This window comes from Stylophora pistillata, chromosome 5 (genome assembly GCF_964205215.1).
Source record: "Stylophora pistillata chromosome 5, jaStyPist1.2, whole genome shotgun sequence".
In the NCBI taxonomy this organism is placed as follows: domain Eukaryota; kingdom Metazoa; phylum Cnidaria; class Anthozoa; order Scleractinia; family Pocilloporidae; genus Stylophora; species Stylophora pistillata.
In genome coordinates, this window is record NC_142523.1 from 1,696,295 (window position 1) to 1,716,712 (window position 20,418).

The 20,418-nt window shown below is 39.9% G+C and overlaps 1 pseudogene; it reads left to right on the forward strand.

Moving 5' to 3' along the window:
* Positions 1-16,641, forward strand: part of LOC148729783 (uncharacterized) — a 142,417-nt pseudogene extending 125,776 nt beyond the window's left edge.
* Positions 16,642-20,418: the final 3,777 nt, after the last annotated feature.

Sequence of the window (20,418 nt, forward strand, 5' to 3'; positions counted from 1 at the left end):
TGCTTTGGATTTAAATGCACACATCACCATGAAATGAACAAGGATAAAAAGACCAGGATTGTGCTGCATGGCTGGATACTTGGCACACACGTTGAAGGTTGTTAAGGCTCTGCATTAATGCAACAGTGAAAAATGTCTTCTGTAAGAATAGCAACCTAATTTTAACTCTCCTTCATTGGAGTTTCACATGACTGTTGTAGAATAAAACACAAGTTAGGTTAAATTGATGGTCAACCCTTGGGAACAGAGTGACCCATTACTCTTAGAGCTTTCCAAATTCAAAGAAATCATAAGTGCATCTTTATCTAATCAAAGTGACTGTAAGCGGCCTTTTCGACGTAAGTCGCTGATTCAAACAGTAAAATACATGCACCCTTTTCAAAGAAAAAAATTTCCTCAAAACTTCCATGATGTGCAGATCACTCTATTGAGATATTTCTGCAAGGAAAAGTTTTGAAAAATCATGCGTTGGAAGAGTGTCTGAGTGAGGTTAAGAGCGAGCTACATAATTGCTGATTTGAACGATAAAGGACTCTCATTTCAAATAAAAAGAAAATCACACTAAGTCTTGTGATGCATTGATCACACCTATTAAGAGCAAATCCGTGCAAAAATCAAACCTTGCTTAATTGGCAAAGTTAAAATACTAAATTCCGCCCGTTTATTTGCTTACAAGTAGCCTTTAGAAAGTATACAATTGCTGAGTACTTTTTTCCTTGAAAAAATTATTTGTTTCCGAAAAAACAGAAACGTTTCGTTTGTAATACCGAGATCGATTTGGCGATACCGAACAGATTGAAAATAGGTCATGATTCACTCGACTCTCGTATCAAAACAACTGCACTAGAAAAAGCTACCATAGTTCCAAGTTGTTGTACACCTTGAACATGTCATAGTCCAAACACCGTGATTTCATGAAGATTAGATCAATCCCAGTATTTAAGAGAAGTCGAAAGCTTATGGCTCTTCCGTGTTGCATAAAACGGTAGGCGAAAGACAACGATAATTTTAAGCATGTGCTCCTGAAAACGTCTAAACTTTGCGACAAAATTCAGATACAGTGATCGAGCCGATTATTCAAAGCTTATGTTCAGAGTTTTCTATCGTCGATCCTGTACATCATTTATCCGCTGTTTGACAGACTGTAGGCAAAGTTGTTTCGCCTGAATCTAAAAAATTGCATAGAGGCTTGCGTGACAGTTGAATTTGTTGATGGGGGGGGGGGGGGGGGGGGGAAAGGAAGTATCCAGTCTCTCTCCATAATCCTTTACTTTGGGGTAGCAGATTTCTCTTTAGATGGTTAATAAACCATTCTCCCAAGAATTTATCTTTCTCGTCACAAACTTTTAAAGAATCGAACACCTCAATTTTACGTAATTGAATTAACCTCGATAGTGCATGTTTATTTCCTACGGGAACTACGTAAAGATTCTAAATTTACGAAAGACCATATTCTACGTGTTCCTGCTCTTGGGGAAATGATGGAAGATTTTTTGCTCTTTCAGGAACGTAGTCGGCAGTCCAAGTTCGTAAATCGATTATATTGCATTGTCGCGCTATGGAAATCACTTAGGGTGGTTCTCTCGATTAAAACCATCGAGACCTCTTTCCTGTTTTAAAGTGAATTGATTGAAAACTTCGGAGCAACCATCGTCAAAAACAAAAAGGAAAGAGACATTTGGCAAAAAGACTCAATCTTGGCCACTGGGAATACCTTATAATAATAATAATAATAATAATAATAGTACGGTATTTATATAGCGCTATTTCTATCACTATCCAATAGCGCTGTACAGTACTTTTATAAATCGGACCGATAAGATTAAAAAACCATAAAAATCTCTAAAACATGAGTAAAAGAAACTAGCTAATAAGGTAGTCTGTAATAATGAGAGTAAAAAACTTGAAACTTATATTGAAATTAACGAATTTCCTAGCCAATTAACTAGCTCACCAACTAATCAACTAACTTACTAGCTAACTATCTAGCGACCTAACTTACTACTTATATAATTAAATAGCTCAGTAGGGAGTAGTCTAATTATAAAATTTGTTAAAAAGGTATGTCTTTATACAGGTCTTAAAATATGATAGCGAGCCGCTCACTCTTATGTTGTTTGGAAGAGAGTTCCATAGAGTCGGTGCTACAAAAGAGAAACACCTATGACCATAACTTGCTAGCTTAACAGATGGTACTTTAAGTAAATTTTTAGAGGAAGACCTCAGATTTCTGGTCGTTACATAAGGCTTCAACAGTTCAGTGATGTAACTAGGGACCTGGCCGTTGAGCGCTTTGTAGGTCAGAAGTAGTATCTTGTAATCTATGCGCTGGCTAACTGGGAGCCAGTGCAGCTGCTTTAAGATAGGTTTGATATGGTCGTACTTTCTTGTATGAGTGACGACACGAGCTGCGGCATTCTGGAAATTTTGTGAGCGATCTATCAGGAATTTGGGCAGTCCATATAGTACCGAGTTGGTGTTATCTAGCTTAGATGTAATGAATGCATGAACTAACTTTTCAGTATCTGCTAGAGATAGGCAGTCCCTTATCTTGCTAATGTTTCTAAGGTGGAAGAAACAGGCTTTGCAGGTACTGGTGACATGCTTATCTAATGACATGTGCTCATCGAAGATATCTCCAATGTTTCTTGCAGAGGGAGATGGCTCGATCCGCTCGCCAGACATATCAACATACTCTACTAATGGGGGTGGACGGTGTCGTGCGCTCAAGATCAATAGCTCCGTCTTTTCTCTGTTTAGTTTCAGTTTATTGCACACCATCCATGAGTCTATCTCAGAAACACATGCCTCTATTTTTGCTATAGAACTGGGTTGTTCGGCTAGGTTGGGCTTGAAAGGGAGATAGAGTTGGGTGTCATCGGCGTAGAGATGGTAGTGTAGTCCGTGTCGTCTGATGATGTCCCCAATGGGTGAAGTGTATAATAAGTATAAAATCGGACCCAGTACTGATCCCTGGGGAACACCGTACCGAAGTTCTTTCGTCTTTGACTTGTTTCCATCAATTATTACAAACTGTTTTCGGTCTTGGAGATAGGATCGAAACCATTTTAGCACATTTCCTTTTACTCCATAGCGTTTTTCCATTCATTCTAGTAGTAGATCGTGGTCGACTTTATCAAACGCCGCAGACATGTCCAACAATAGCATGGCAACACAATTAGTTCCATGTTAAAAGCGGCGAAGCTGTTGGGATAATAAAAGAATGGTCTTTTGTGTCTTTTCATCCTGCGCCGCTTTGATAAATTCCTGTGCAGAAGCGAACCAGTGATTGTATAGCAATTCATCCAGCGATGTGAGATGATCGTTGTGAACAAAACATCTTTGTTAGAGTAATTAGAAGTATTGTGAAGTAAGATTCCGGCAGCTTTGTAGGTCGAACAGAAATGCGACGATGGATAGAAAAAATCCCTTCTAGGAGGCACAATATTCAGTCTCGGGTCGCATTTTCGAGGCCAATTTGTAGATTCATAGCTTCTGTAATGTCTTCCGTTCAGAAATGGTTGGTTGGTCCAGTAGAGAGCGAAGTAGAGGAGAAAGAGTGCAGAACGATCACATACGCGTCTTACCCTCATTGTATTGTATTACTTTATCCACCTTATATTACCTTATCCACCTTATATTACCTTGTATTACCTTATCCACCCTATGTACCAATTACTGTCACGAACTCTTGCTCAGCCTGATATGCAACTTTTGTATTGCCCTGCCGTGTACCCAAAACAATAATTTGTGCCAACTCCGCACCTTTCCGAGTAAATTTCAGTTTTTTTTTTCAAGTCAAAGGGTGAGATTTTTGCAAGACACATTTTCTTTCAGTAAGAACTTTACCGCGCGCTTTACATGAGTCAGAAAATTGAATGCGATTTTCGTATTTGGTGCTCGAATTACCTCTCCAATCCCCGCTTGATTCTCAGTGAAAGAGACAACTTGTTCGCTTTGACATTTTTATGGTGTCAGGAAAAGTCACGTTATTCACGGCTTTTCAAAACGTTCGTTCTAGGCACACGCGTGTTTAGGTTAACGTTTTTCGAGTTAAAGCCCGTTTCAACGGTTTCAAAATTTGCTTCAACATGCATTCAACACTTTGCTGAAACAAATGTTCGGTACGTTTAAACAGGTTGTCCAACATTTTTGAAAACGTAAAAAACGGGCCTTTATATGCAAGGCCTACTTCTGGGCCAAAACATTTTCTATGTTCCATGCGCAATTGTTTTCAAATTCTATTGACAAGTGAAAGGGTGAGAAATTTTTGCAAGACGGTAATTTCTTTTTAGTCAAAACTTCCAAACCGCACGCTATGCCTGAGTCAGAAAAATTAATGCTTTCAACAGCGTTCAGTTTGCTTCAACACAAAACAAACGCGACCTTCTCGAGAGAGTAAGTGCTGCAGATAAAACCAAAATCATAAATCGATAAAGATTTTTAAACGGCTTTTTTGTATTTCGTGCTCGAATTACCTCTCCAATCCCCACTTGATTTTCAGAGAAAGAAACAACTTGTTCGCTTCAACATTTTTATATTGTCAGGAAAAGTCACGCTATTGACAGCATTTCACAACGTTCATTCTGCGCATACGCATGTTTAGGTTAACGTTTTTCGAGTTACACTGTAGGCCTATTTCTGGGCGAAACCATTCTCGTTCTGGGCGAAACGATGTGCGCAAAACTCATTATACGCGAAACTCGCTATATTCCTTCTGAATTGGAGGCGCTGTCAAAACGACTTTGTGAAGCATACAATATCTGGTCATAATTTAAACAACATAGCACGCTTAATCGTTAAATTGTCCCTCGATTCACTGAAATTTCACTTTCAAAACTAACATTTTAGACTACTGTGTCGATTTCACTAGAGAGAAAATTGCGCAACATAATCGCAGAATTACCGGCCGAACAATGGCTTCTCTCGTCGGACACGAAGGTCAAAGATAACAGCAGCAATGACTGCCCGTGTAAAAACTTAAAATCCACAGCACAGTTACGGCACTCATGATATATCAGCTACATATCAAGTCTTAACAGCGTTTTTAACCATCGCACTCATCAGTGCGATACTCGTATCAATGCCACGTGTCTTCGTCTAACCAGTCTTACTACATAAATAGCAAAAGCTCCGACGCTTTAACCCAATTTCACTTATCGTAAATCGCAAAAGCTCCGACGCTTACCTGATATAGCAGACGATCAACAAGATGATTCGCCTGAATCCAATGAATGAATCACAAGATTGAAGCAGTAAATTGGTGGTTTCACGAACGTGAAGTCCTCGTTCTAGCATAGACTAATAAAAGAAAACGCACATAGCCACGCGACTCACTTTTCTCCGTTCGGCATGTCAATCAATTGCGCTCACCCAATGACGTTCAATTACCGACAAAACGAACCCAATCCGTAACTTCCACGTCGCTCCATTGTGATTCAACCAATAGTGCACTGAAACACCGCCCAAACCGTGACCTAGCCTATTCACTGTTTGCGCATGACCCCTAATGCTTTGCGCCTTTGGGGTAGCAACATCTTCAGTCGCCGCCATTTTGTTTGGATGGCGGTGCTGATCGTCACTAAACATGGGAAAAAATGACTCTTGTTGCACTCCTGGTTGTTCTAATGACCGAAAAAGAAATCCAGAGCTTAAGTTTTATCGAATACCGGAGCAACTTCCGAATACTCGTCCACTTCATTTACATGTATCGGGAGGCTTTGAAGAATGAGGCAGAACACAATAGACGCTATTCTTTTTTAATGACATTTAAATGAGTGGCCGGGTTTTCGATCTGAAGTTTAGCCCGAAGGACAAAAGATCAAACACGTCGTAGAGCGTGGTTACAACATGTTCGACGAGAACATTTCGACCCGTCTGACAACATTGAACTGTGCTTTGATAGAGCAAAATCAGACGATCCAAACACCAAACCTTTCACCCCATCGATTTTTAGCTTCAGTCACAACGTAACTATACCAAGGACTAGTAGAAATAGCTTGAGGAGTCAGAATTATGAGAATATTCCACGAGCAAAGAGAAGGAGAGTCGTACAGGTGAGAGAGCAGATGAAGATAATAGCCCCGGCACTTCTACAACCTTTGGCATTGATGACCTACGCGCTGAAGTCCAGTCACTCAGAGCACAGTTCCAAGGTGCACAAAAGCAGCTTGAGCAAAGTAGAAATGAAACTGCAGCTGCCCTTGATGTAATAGAAAGAGCGAAAGCTCAAGTTGCATTGGAAATTGAGGAGATTAAGAGGCATGCTGCAGAACAACTAGCACTTAGCAACCTTTGGCTTGAAAGATGATCTAGGAAGAAAGAAAGGTCTCTGCTCGCAGGGTACCATCCCATAAACATATTAAATTTTTTTTTTGATTTTCTGCAGCCTTTTGCTGCATAAATGACGTATAGTTATGCTTCCAGGAAAAGAGTTGGTATACCTGGTTCAAGAAATATGCTTCTTGTAGATGAGTTGTTTATGTTTTGTGTGCGACTCAAGCTAAATTTATTTGAGCAGGACTTAGCACATAGGTTTCAGATACATAGATCATCAGTTTGCATAAAAGTGATCACATGGACTAATTTTTTGTATTTTCTTTTTAGGAGTCAAGTGATCTGGCCATCAAGGGAAGATGTCAATAGCTATATGCCAGAAGGTAATTTGGTTATATCAACTAAGTTGAAATTGTAAATTGGCTACCGTAACGAATAAAAAAGCTGACGTTTCGAGTGTTAGCCCTTCGTCAAAGCGAATGGAGGAATTGTGGTTTGTATGTGGGTTTATATGTAGAGGCGGAGGTACGCCATTGGTGAGAACATGGCAACGAGAAAAACGCCTGTACTGTTGTCTAGTTATCCAATCGGAACACGATACTTGATTGACATTTGACCTAGGATTTTTACTTCGCGCATGTTGTGGTAGACTCGATGAGAAAAATAACTCAATGAAAGAAGGAAAATTCAGTTGGAAATCTGTTGGAAACTAGGGCGGAAAGTCTTGAATTTGTACGGAGATCATCGAGAATAAAGTCTCGTGGAAATCTAGAGGAGTTATTCTTTCCTTTTCTACATATTATTCTTGTGAATAATATGCTCTGTAAATATAAGTCATAATTTAAGCCAGTATCGTATTGTAAATAATCATTCATTTCAGCCTTACTGGGCTGTCATGTGATTTCCAATAAAGCTATCTATCTATCTATCTTATGTCTACGAGGAAACAATAATTTTAGCTTCAATGGCTGCAATGTTTACAAAAATGATCTTGGAGGTAATTGAGAAGATTCCTCAGACAACAAATATCGAAAATTTTTTTTAAAACTTTCCTTCAATGTTTCCTACCAATGTCTGTTTCGAAAAATATGCTTGTTTAAGGCCTGGTTTACACGTCGCATTTAATGAAACGTATTTAATTGATGAATTTTTTTCGTCTGGGAGACGAAATTAAATGTCAATTCATTTTAGACGTCGAATATAATTTCGATGTCGTATTGTGCCTGCATTGACTTTTATTGGCGGAGAACTTCCAAAAACAACATGGCGGCGTTCAGAGAGGCAGTAATGCTAAAGATTGCTCTGGCGAGACGAAGGCGTAGGAATTTGTACCAAATTTACCAAGATAGATGCTTCTGGGCTCCGAGGAGTGGATGTTCGTGTATAAATTCTTGCACAAGGAAGACAGTACCCAACTCGCTTTCCCGGCTCCCATCCCTCCGCGTCTTCATCCAGTTCAGCCACAGAACATTCCAAACGAACACATACAGGTCTGTCACATCAAATACAACTGTATTTCGTTTTAACCTCGCGTGACCAACAAGTCTGACTCAACGTTTTTCGGAAAAGGGCTCCTGCAGTCACCATGTTCTCTATTTTCGTGGGAACTCTTCTCCCCTTACGTATGCCATGCAGGTGAAAACTGTGAGCGTGGGCTCAAAATTAACCGATGGAATAATTTATGTCGTCGAAAAATAATGTATGCATTTACTTCGATGCGACTGAAAAGCGACGTATAAAACTGACACACATTTCAGACGTTTTATCCGTCTGGGGCACACGGATAAAGCGTCTAGGACGAATTTAATTTGCCAGACGAATTTAATTCGTTTTAGACGTCGCTTTACTGTCGAAGAAAATTGCTGGAATTAAATTCGTCTCTAATGCGACGTATAAACAGGGCCTAAGAGATATGATGAGTCATTCTTAATATCACATTTATACCTGTACTGGCACTAATCACGGGCGTCATTTCATCGGTTCACGATATATTTTGCGTCAGCTGGAAATAAGGTTTTTTAAATTAACACTAGTAGAAAGACTTGAGCGTATGGAACAATTTGATAGGAAATTTTTGAAAACATTACACAATTTTAAATGGCATCGACTCGGAGATTTCCTCGAGTAGTTGCTTTAAAGGTCATAATTTGCATCATGGGGTAAAGGGCTTCCTGCACACTTTTCACTATATCATTTTTACCCTTCGGTGAATTTTTTTTAATTTCTCCAATTTAAAGGGGACAATTTGCACAGAAAAATTGTGCAATAAAAATATAGGTCACCGTGCTCGTTCAAGAGCTTAAGACCATCGTGCCTTTTTACCTGGTCCATTGATTGAAAAAAAAATACCGGGTTCTTGGAATGCGCGCGCGCTTATTCGCCTGACTACGTGATTTCGGTGAATTGTACAGGATGCGCAATGCAATACTGAGGAATCAACTTAGATAGAAACAATCTAGTGCAAATTAAAATCCAGTTCCAGCCCTCAAGGAAACTCTCATAAATTAGTTCAATCAACTCAGTTAACGTTTAAATGATTTTATTCGCCAGAAAAATTCACTTTAACGAAAATTTAGTTGGGAAAGGCAAAAAGATCAACAAGTACTGAGACTTTCACTTTCTTGACTGGAATGAATTACTTCATGAATAACAGAAAAGCGAACACTTTAGTGACGGTGTTCACTTATGTGCTGAAAAACCAAAACCAAAGTAATCATATAACCAATCACAGTCTGAAGTAAAGCATCGTCAGTCAACCAAAAGGTAGAGTGCATTGGGATTGGTTTATCTTCGTGTAATCCCAGATGAACCAATAAATATGGCAAGTAAAACAATTGCAGATAACAAGCCAATCAAATTGGGCAATGTACCCTTAGCGTCTTTAATCGTATATTAAATAATTTGAGGAGAAGAACAAATCTTTGGGTGCTATTACGTTCTGTTTAGAACGGCCTTTTTAGAACTTTGGTGAGTCAGTTAATATGGCGATTGTAATTCAATGAAGATAGTACTGTGGCCAACTAGTGCCACTGCCTCACATTTTAAAAGAAACCTGCCTCATCTGTAGAAATGAGTCTCCTATGTAAAAGTGAGCCTCTTCCATAGAATTTCCCATTTCCGAATTACCTTTGGCCTCCATTTAAAGAGATACTTGGCGCTAACCGAATCGCTGAGCACTAAGCCTCGTTTTAAAACTGTTTTGACATTGTTATCACTGCGGTATTTTTTACCAAAGATTAAACTGCTTCAAATAGTTTCCTTTTTTTCTTTTCATTGTCCCCCTTGACGCATCGGCGTCACTCCGACGTGACAAATGATCACGTGAATGTCACGCCACAGCTGCTTTAAAATGGCGTTTTTTTAAAAAAGAAAACTGTGCCAGTTCTAACAAAAAGACACTGAAGAGTTAAGCTCGGACGAGCCTTTGCTGATAAATCCGACGAGGATGCTATTTCATTATTTTAGATCGTGTCTGAACAATAAACAAAGTTAGAAAAAATTGATCCCAGCGCTTCAATCGTCTTCCTCTTTTTTCATTTCATGATCCCCCACCCCCCCCCCCCCTTGACGCATCGGCGTCATTCCAATGATCACATGAATGTTTAAAAACATGGGTCCTGTCTTGAAACGACTTCCGTTTATGCGCACGCATCCTTTTGTGACTATATGTTTTTATTTGACTAGTATAGTTTAGAACTTAGAGAGGGGTTATTTGTAGTTCAAGACCGTGCAATAAACTTCGCTTGGAGTTGAAGTTTCTTCAGAATCGAGCCTCGAATATAGAGCCAGTAAGTAGTTTTTATTTTGTAAATTCAATTTCAGTCCACGCAAAGATCTGTTCAATGATTATCCGTGGTCTCTTCACCTAGAGTTCTGCACGTCTGTCGCATCGATGTATGATCCTTTCCACAGATCTGAGTTCAATTTCTGTTTTCTACACTTCATCAAAATTTCGATAGATTTCGGTAGATTTTCTTTATGTCTCCTTGGAGTGAAGCAGGTTTTTCACCTCGGATGTTGCCAATGAAGCATTTCTTCATTGAAGCACAAGGTTAGATCCTAGAGTACGATCACAATGCTTTTACTTTACAGAAGAAAACAGTGAGCTCGCATTGAAGCTCATTGAGTCTTCATTTCTACTGTATTTTCGCAATATGGCTCTTCCCACGTGCTGAAGTATTTTCAGAACGTACCAAACTCCTAATAAGCCATGGTCATATCACGTGACATGTGAAGTTTCTCTTCAGCCAGCAGCTGCAAATTAACTATTCCCGTTCAGTTTGGCCAGTTTAGTTCCGTTTTAAGGTTTCAAAACGTTCAGGTTTGTTTTATCGTTCCATCCCGATTGGGATAAATCTCTTCAAGCGCATAATGATCGTAAATATGAATACGCTTTGAGAAAAGTATGAACGTGTAGCTCTATCAGGGGTAGCACTCCTAAGCCACCTTTTTCGTTCTTATCACATTTGACGCTGTCTTTGATTGAATAAATGAAAAGACGCACGGCAATATGGAATCTATTTGTAAAAATATACGCACGCCAAACATGAATCAGTCGCCAACTGATGGATAGCGTGATGCAATTTACATATTTGAGTCCTTTATCAGAAGTCACGCTTAGGTTTGCCTCTGATCACTTCCGTTTTTGTGCACGCCAAAATGAAAATCACGCATTGGTTGATCACCAAACAACTCCACTTCCGTTTTCGCACACGCAGAAACGGAAATCAAATATTTTGAACAGCAGCTAACGGCCGAAGTAGTCATCGTTCCGTCGCGCGACGAGTGAATACAAAACGAATACTAAGAAGAGCGGGAAGAGGAAGATAGAAATTGTGATTTAAAAATTAAAAAACGGAGAAATTTTCTTCTATGGGAGCTGTTTCATCTAGAACGGAAGTTGACTCTCGCTCGCTTGATTGGTCGCATATTATCAAATACTCCAAAGTGCGTTATGCTACTTTTCGTTTACAGGAAAGTAATTCCTTCGGGAGTCTGGGCTTCGGAGCAATGTCATCTTAAACCAACACGACTATCTTGACATTGTCGTCACTGTAATATTTCTTACCAAAATTTGAATGACATTGTTCTTGGGGACCAGTCAATGGTCATCACGGGGGAGGGGGGAGGGAAGTGGTGCGGGGGATTTTATTGTGACAATGAAGCACTTAGGTAATCCCCACTTACTTTATATGGTGTTTTTTTTATCTCCCCATATTGGTCTCATCATTTTTTATCAGATTATCAGCAGCTACACACAGCTTATCCCCTCATCATAAGAATTGTATGGCAGAAAGTGAGGGAAATTACTAATGAGATCTTGGGAGTGATAGGGTTCATGTTTATGTCTCTTGGAACTTGGAAATGCAAAAACAAAAAATTACAATAGTTTCACAATCATCGCAACCATCAATGCTGAGTTAACCGGGAAATTGGTCAGCGTATTCCATGTATTCATCTCTACCCTCTGTTGTAGTTGCTTTAAAAAGGCGTTTTTAAAACAAACATTGCCTGAAACATGCAGGCAATAGTAGCCAGTTTTAAGGAAAAAGGCGTTGAAGAGTCAATCTCCAACGAGGACTCTGCCGATAAATCCGACGAGTAGGTTATTTCATTATTTTAGATCGTGTCTGAAAAAAGAGCACAGCTAGCTAGAAAAAAATGATCCCACCTCTTCAAATATTTTTCCTGCTGTTTTTACATGGTCTTCCCTTGACGCATCTGCGTCACTCCAACATGACGAATGATCACATGTATGTTTAGAAACGTGGATCCTGTCTAAAAATGACTTCCGTTTTTGCTCCCACATCCTGTCGTGACTCTTTAGAGGTATGTGTTTATGTTTAAATGGTATAGTTTATAACTTGTCGAGGGGTTATTTGTAGTTCAAGACCGTGCAATAAACTTCGCTTGGAGTTGAAGTTTCTTCGGAATCGAGTATCGAATACAGAGCCAAGTAAGTAGTTTTTGTTTTAGAATTTTGATTTCGGTCCACGCAAAGATCTACTCTATGAGTATCCGTGGTTTCTTAAACTAAAGTTTTGCACTTTATGTCGCGTCGATGTACGATTCTCTCGGCGGATCTGACTTCTATCGCTTCTCTAAAAAAGGAAATTTGGGTCACAAATTAATTTTCAATGTTTGTTTTCTTCATTGTCCCGAGCTTTCGGTTTGTAAATTTTGTTTAAGCCTCTCCCTATAAATTAGGCAGTTTTTTCGCCTCGGATGTTGCGAATTAAACTTTTCTTCTTTGAAGCACGAGGTTAATTCCTAGAGTAGGATCACGATATTTTAACTTTACAGCAGTAACCAGTGAGCTCGTATTGATACTCCTAGCGTGCGCGCAATTCATACCTAATTCCTAATGAGCCACCATTTATTTTACGAATCTTCATGGAAATCTTGGCAATGCCTATCCCAGCCTAGGCAATTTTGAGAGGGCCATCCAGTACCATGAGTATCATCTAAAAAATGCTAAAAAAGTGGGAGACAAAGCTAGAGAGGGAGGGGCTTATGGAAATCTTGGCAATGCCTATCACAGCCTTGGCAATTTTGAGAGGGCCATCCAGTACCTAGAGTATCACCTAAAAAATGCTAAAGAAGTGAGAGACGAAGCTGGAGAGGGACAGGCCCATGGAAATCTTGGCAACTGTTATAATAGCCTTGGCGATTTTGAGAGGTCCATTGAGCACCATGAGCGTCATCTAAAAAGTGCGAAAGAAGTGGAAGACAAAGCAGGAGAGGGACGAGCCTATGCAAATCTCGGCAATGGCTACCATATGCTTGGCGATTTTGAGAAGGCAATTGGGCACCTTAAGCGTCATCTAAAAATTGCTAAAGAGGTGGGAGACAAGGCGGGACAAGTTTTATCATTAAATAATCTTGCTCAGATCTTTGAACTTCAGAAATTTCCTTATAAAGCTATCAGTTTTTATAATTCCAGTTTGACAATGTATAACGAAGTCAGAACACACCTCCGGTCTAAGGACGAGTGGAATATTTGCTGCAGCGAAACTTACAATGTTACCTTTAGAAAATTGTGGCGTCTTTATTTAAACGTAGGTCAGGTTTCTGATGCCTTGTTTACTGCTGAGAAAGGACGGGCGCAAGCCTTACGGGATCTTATGGAGACAAAATACGCTGTGTCTTCTGACTCATTACAGGCAGCTGCCTTAAACAAGGACCCTGACTATAAAAGGACATTTGCCTTGGGTAAGCCGTCAGTCATTTCACCCCTGACACCGAACTGTCGACATCAACCAGTCGGTGAGCGTGCGATATCGGCAAAACTATTGTAACCGAAAGGTCACTTGCAGCCAGTGCATATCTCAAACTTCTACGAATTTTGCCATTTTCGTTTACGGCAAAGAAAAGATGATCGGCTCCACTCAGTTGGCTCCATGGAATGTACACCCGCTTGCGATGTCATTTCTGTAAGGAAGGCAAACGGCCAGAGGGCTAGCGGTGAGGACTAGCTTTTATGACCTTTATTATCTTTCACAAAAATCCTCTTCTCATACCGGTTTTGTATTGTTGTAATAAAGTGGTTAGTTTCTTCGACGTTTTGTCTACGGGATTTCATGTGACACTTATACAAGAACTCCTCTGCAATTAAACAAGAGATCACGTTGGATAGAATTTTTATCTGAATCGCGCGCAGTTTCTCCAACGGATTATGTGGTGTTGAAATACGAATCCCGTGGGTGCTCATATAAAATAATTTCGGTCACGGATTGGAAACATGTCTGGTTGACTGAAATCCGATGGAAAACAAATTATCATCGGCTATATTGCCTGAACGGGCCTCAAGAACTATTGAAAACCTCGACCTTTTCATAAGTAGCTAGTGAAATAGGCTTCTCGTTGCAACGCGCGTCTAAAATGTTCAGGCAAAAAATATCCTACATAGTGCCGTGTCAAAATAGAAAACTATGTTCCTTTCAAAGGGACCTATTCTCGAACTTCGCTCTATTTTTTTTCCCTTTTTTTGAGGCTTTTTCTCCCCATAACTCCAAACGTGCGATAAAAAAATTGGACCCGTTTATGTCGGTTTGGGTGGCCGCGTCGCTGGCGAGATGAGAAGCCTGAGCGAACGAGCAAGATGTAAACAAAGAGGAGTGACTTTCACTTACCATACCTCTTTGTTCAGACCATTCGAATAAGTCTAAGGGTCGTTCTATCAAAATAACATTTGCCATCGGTGTTCGACTCGCTAAATGAAGGCGTTCCTTCAACCGCTGAATTCTTGTCTTCACGCTTTCCAATCGCTCTTCCATTCCGGGCTCGACCGCCAGCTCCAGTGTATAACTGGACTTGTGGACTCGGACTCGTAGACCTCGCGCCGCTATTTTGGCTTTTTTTGATGGAAAATCCGCCATGGCAAAATAAAATGCAATTTTAAAGCTAAAGACTAGTTAGTGCGCGACCGTAGCAACCGTAAAATGGATCAATTCGAAGTAGAAGATGAGTTATGTCGCAACATACACGTACACACATTTACTTACATGTACACAAATGTACATATATGTACATGAAAACCACTCTCTCTGAGCATGTCACAGTACTGAGATCCTCTAGTCAATGATATCGACGGCTCAAGAAGTTGAGGCAAACGGAGGGGAGTCAAAGGGCCAGTACGACCATCTCGCGATAGGAGGAGCCGTTAGGAGCGCGAAATTCAAATTGCGATAGCCTAATTTTTTGAGTTTTGCAAATGAAGATCAGTATTTCTCCATTCGTCCCTTTTTAATCGTCAATAAAAACATTTTCAAGTGGAAATCAATTGAAACAAGACAAGGATATCGGTCTTCGTGTACAAATCTCTTTTTCCCCCTTCACCTTCCATTAGTCAGCCATCTTCGATTAGCCATGGAAGCAAAGATTGCGTTACAAGACGGGGGAGGAGCTATCCCTTTTATAGTCAGGGTCCTTGTTTAAACCTTAGATCCGTCCCAACGACAACAATTTTTGTAGCATCTAGTGAGCAAGAAATTGTCTTCTGGGTTATACGCGGCGATAACAAAGTCGACTTGAGAAGAAAATGATTAAATGACTGCGTTTCAGAAAAAGAAGTGAGAGAATTCATCTCAACTCGAAACCATAATGCTCTTGAAGAAACCGGTGCACGAACTGCCGTTACTTGTGAAAGGGAAAGCCTAAGGAAACTATGTGACATCATCATTGCTCCTGTGGCTGACCTGGTTGACGGAGATGACCTTATACTTGTACTCGAAGGTCCACTTTGTTTGGTCCCGTTTGCTGCACTGGTGAACCCGAATATGCAGTATTTGTCGGAAAGGTTTAGGATCCGTATGATTCCATCCCTAACCACTTTGGTTAGGGATTATCGGTTAGGGTTAGTTGGTTATCGATTGTCCAGTAAACTTCCACAGCACTTGCCGCGCGCTTCTCGTAGGAGATCCGTGCTTAGAGGAAGTTCTTATCAACGGGAACAAGTTGTGTCAGCTACCGTGTGCAAAGGAAGAAGTAGAGATGATCGGAAGAATACTCGACACCACCCCCCTCGTTGGAACAAAGGCCACTAAATTTGAAGTGTTAAAGCGACTCCCCTCGGTTGCTTTAATGCATATCGCCGCATACGGTGCATTGGAAACAGGAGAAACTGCTTTGGCGCCAGACCCTACAAGGAAAACTCACCAGCCTGAAGAGAAAGACTTTTTACTAACAATGAAAGATGTGTCATACGTTCAACTACGTGCAAAACTGGTTGTGCTTAGTTGCTGTAATAGCGCTCGTGGAGAAATAAAGGCAGAGGGGATGGTTGGCGTGGCACGAGCCTTTTTAGGAGCCGGTTCTCGTTCTGTCCTGGTGTCCCTGTGGGCGATCAATGACCTGGCCACTTTCCAGTTCATGAAACATTTCTATGAAGAACTAGGGAAAGGAGAGAGGGTTAGTGAAGCTCTTAACCAAGCCATGCGACTTATGAGAGAGTCCGAAACTTTCAAGGAAGTTAAGTACTGGGCGCCCTTCGTTCTTATTGGGGATGATGTCACTCTGAGACTAAACTGATCAGGCAAACAAGATGGAGATGCTTTTCAAAGTGAGTCAACATAATGTTTTGTTAATGTTTGTATCTATTCGCCCTATGCATGAATCGCGGGCTCGATCAGTATTCTTTTGTGTTCATGCAGACTAGCCGTTCTAGCATCTTCAGAGTATCTAAGGAACAATAAAACCTCAACTCAAAGATGAGTTCAAAAGAAGGTCAATCGGGTCTGCCACTATAGATTGAGTGAGCAATTTTTAAACAGCAACCAGTTAGTCCATTCTTATGAAGTGCCATACACTGTTTTAGAAACAACATGCATAATGGTCAATGGTGATTGATTGATCGATCTTTTAAATGATTTTCTATTGCGTTCTCATGTCAATTTCTGGTGATTTCGAATTTTTTACTCATTTTTACAAGTATTATTTGTTTTAGTTTTCTCAATAACGAAAATATAGTCGTTCACTTGGGGTTTGCATTTGGCTTACTAGTTGTAACAATATTTTCTCCAACCGCACCGGCTGTGTATGTGCCTAAAAGGTTAAGGCTAGCTTCAGAAGCACGACTTGTCTCAAGTTAAATGTTCTCTTATTTTCTTCTTCCTTTTTTATGTAAGTGGCTCCTACAGAAAAACAAGATAGAGTTGGGTTTGCCAAACTTTTAGTTCAACTACTATATGAGTATAATGTATGAATATACTAAACACATTTATCATACATTTTGTTAAACAATAATATACGTGAAAAAATTACTCAGTTCTGATTGGTTAAGATAGATGAAGTTTTCAGGTAATTCAGTGCAGAAGAGAGTTAATTCACTGCAGAAGAGGGTTAATTCAGTGCAAAGAAAGTAACAAACCAGACATTCTGATCGGTCAGAATGATTGGTCAATGTCAAGGTCAATGTCACTCGCAGGGTTTGAATAAACTATTCTTGCACCTGATGCGCGCGCTTTTCTTCTGCATAATTATGATAAGCTACCTCATATTTTTTCATGTATATCATTAATACATAATAACATGATTTTTCTCGTGTACTTTGGAGTAATATAAAAGAACTTGTAAGTTTTTTCAAAGATCACAAATTGCACTCGCCCTACGGGTTCATGCAATTTTGTTAGTCTTTTAAAAAATTTACTCGCGCTCATTTATTCCAAATTGCACTCGAAATCATGTGATTACATATACAAATAACTCTTTGAAATATCATTTTCCCAAGAGAACTTTGTACCTTATTTTATGCAGACAAGTCATTATTTAGTGACTCGATTTATATTTGATTTAATTGTAAAAGTTTAAAATTATTAAGGACCGTTTTTCCTCGAATACACGTACACGCTCAGATAAACGCCTCCCTCGAATTAGCCCCTACCTTTTAGGCCATAATGTCAAACAAGCGCTCCTCTCGAATAAGCGCTCCCCCCCCCTTCTCCCTCGCGTTCTTAAATAGTAGTGATACAAGGAAATCCTAATTCTATGGACACTTCATCTATAACCTTTAAGCTTCCGTTACAGCGGAATCAGTGTAGCAAAATAGCAAGTCCCCCACTCGACTAAGTGCCCTTCTTCCAACAAGCACCTCTCCCTTACCGTGACGCCGAAATTTTAAATAAGCGACCAGGCGCTTATTCGAGGAAGAAATTTTGTAAGTTACAAAAACAAGTTTCTTTGAAGTGTGGTTGAGTTGTTTTTGTTGTTGATCAATTTTTTTTTGTTTTTACTTTTGAGGGAATGGTCTAACTGTGTTTCGGGGAACTAGCCGTTACAACAGTCAAACTTTGAAACTCTTCCGGAGCATAATTAAATTCCAGAGTTCTTGCAGTCGTTTAATGGAAGACATAAGTAGATAATTTGAAATATGCCGAACGTATTGGATTGCTAGACAAGAATTGAATTGTCTAATCTAGTTATTATTAGAGTGCTCGATTCTTTGAAGATCGTAAGCCATAGGCTGGTTGCGTTGACTTCTGCAAAAAAAGAAAAAACGTGGAAAGAGACATTTAAGAAACACCCCTCGCTGACAGTTTGTCATCACTGTAAAACTTGAAATCTCAGGCGACTAAGGGATCTGAAAAGATTCAAAGACAGTAGGTCCATGGCAATTACGTCTTAACTCAGTATTGTATCATAATACCATGAATAATGATAATATTGTAATACTGGATCTTCAGTACAGTAAACGACATTGAGTGGTATAACCAGTGTATCTTAAAGATGTAATGCTGCGACCCATTCTGTTGATAGTGACATAATTTACGCAGTGATTCTTCTACCTGTGTGTTCCAAGACTTACATGGAGAAGCACAACTCAGAAGTTATCTTCTGCGGGAGAGGAAGTATACTTAAAAACAGAGAAAAGAGCGCGCACACAGAAGAAAAATATTGCTTTTTGTAACGAATCTCATCCCGCTTTGCCAAACCTCAACAACATACACTGGAAATGACATCCTCAAACTAACTCTAATTGTTACATCGAAAAGGAAAGTCATTAAGAGATATCCTAATAAGAGCTGAATTTTGAGGGAAGAAGATTTAAAAACGCTAGCGAATGGCAGGAGTCGCACATGTCCTGCCTTACACCATCGCATCCCCTATATTCTTTTCAAATCCTAATTATGTTGTTGCTCGCTCGCTACGCTCGATGCGCAGCATTTGTAGAAAACTACACTCAGATTGTCTCTCTCCGGGAAGTCACGGGGACTTATCTTTCAGGCGGAGAGGAAAAAGATACGCCAGTCTAACATCAATGAGTATTTTGTTCAAAGTAACATAAACGTACGCGTCTGGGATAAACTTTTCCATTTCGGGAAAAGGCTGTGTGAGGCGTCTTTTATTATCAGTATGTATCCCCTTGAATCTTTTTTAATTGAAATTCGGGGTCAGAATTTTTTTTATCCACTTTCAAGTCCCGTCCCATGCCTCGAGGAGTCCCGAGTCCGGCGTTGAATGGGATTGAAGAGTATTGATCGATTCTACGAACTTGTAAAAGTTCCTGACCATAATTTTCTTGACAATTTCGGGTTCTGTAATGACAATGGCAGTTGTTTTTACCCAAATACGTTTCTCGCACTCGTCCGTACTTGTAGAAAAGTGAATACTTTAAGAATATGTTTCACAAGATATTTAACATATCATACGCGCTCTAATCAGTCGATACATGTGTTTAGATGAGAGTATCTAAACATGTATGTGAAGTCACTCCCCCTTCCGTTTTCACATTGCCTCAACAACTGATGTCAGATTTGCATACACGAAGCGAATTTGGCGACTTTGCTCGTGTCCAAACAAAAACTGTTACCGACTGGTTCAAAGGAACCTTGTTTTGTGTTACGTACTTATCAGATAGGACTAGATATATAGTTGCTCAGACCGCATTATGTGCTACATCCCGAAGCTGACTGCAATATATTACATCAGATACTGCTGTTGGCCGGAGTAACTAAAACATTTACTATTCATACCCAGTGTCATTGTTCTCTCACTGCACAAAATCATCGATTCCAGGCGCCCCTTCTGCTTTGTTTCTGAACGTACTTGTTGATCAACTTAACTGATAATTGGTGACTGAAACGCTCTTAATCTCAATAGAAACCGTAGCAGTTCAACATTGGATTTCGTTTTTGTGTAGGTTTTTAAAAGTTGTAATGGTTGACGGTGATTCGGTTTAGGGGCAGATAACCGGAGTTGAGTGAACGAATCAGAACTATAGAAATTGAAGATCTGGAATTTGAAATGGAATAGTACTTGATTACTGCTTGGGCGCTACTACTGACTGAGCTTTAAAGCCACACGAGGCAAATTTTAGGGAGCTCTTCTCTCCTGTGGAGGAGTGGTTGAGTTTGAGCGTGTAAATATGAAGCTGTTGCTTAGTTTCATCCCCCAGTTTCTGCTCTCACCATCTCCTCTAACCACTTCTTCGTCTTCAGAAGATATTTCAGGTTTCTTTGACACTTGCGTTGAATCGATCTTTTATTCAGTAGTAGCTCTCATAAAATAACTTTACAGTTCGGGGACTGGCTCTAATCTGAATGAGAATTCTGGTCACGAGCTTATGAAGCTGTTAATCTTCGTGCATTGTCACCACTTCTCACTTAGCTGGCGAATCACTTTAGATTACTTTTTACAAAATTGTTT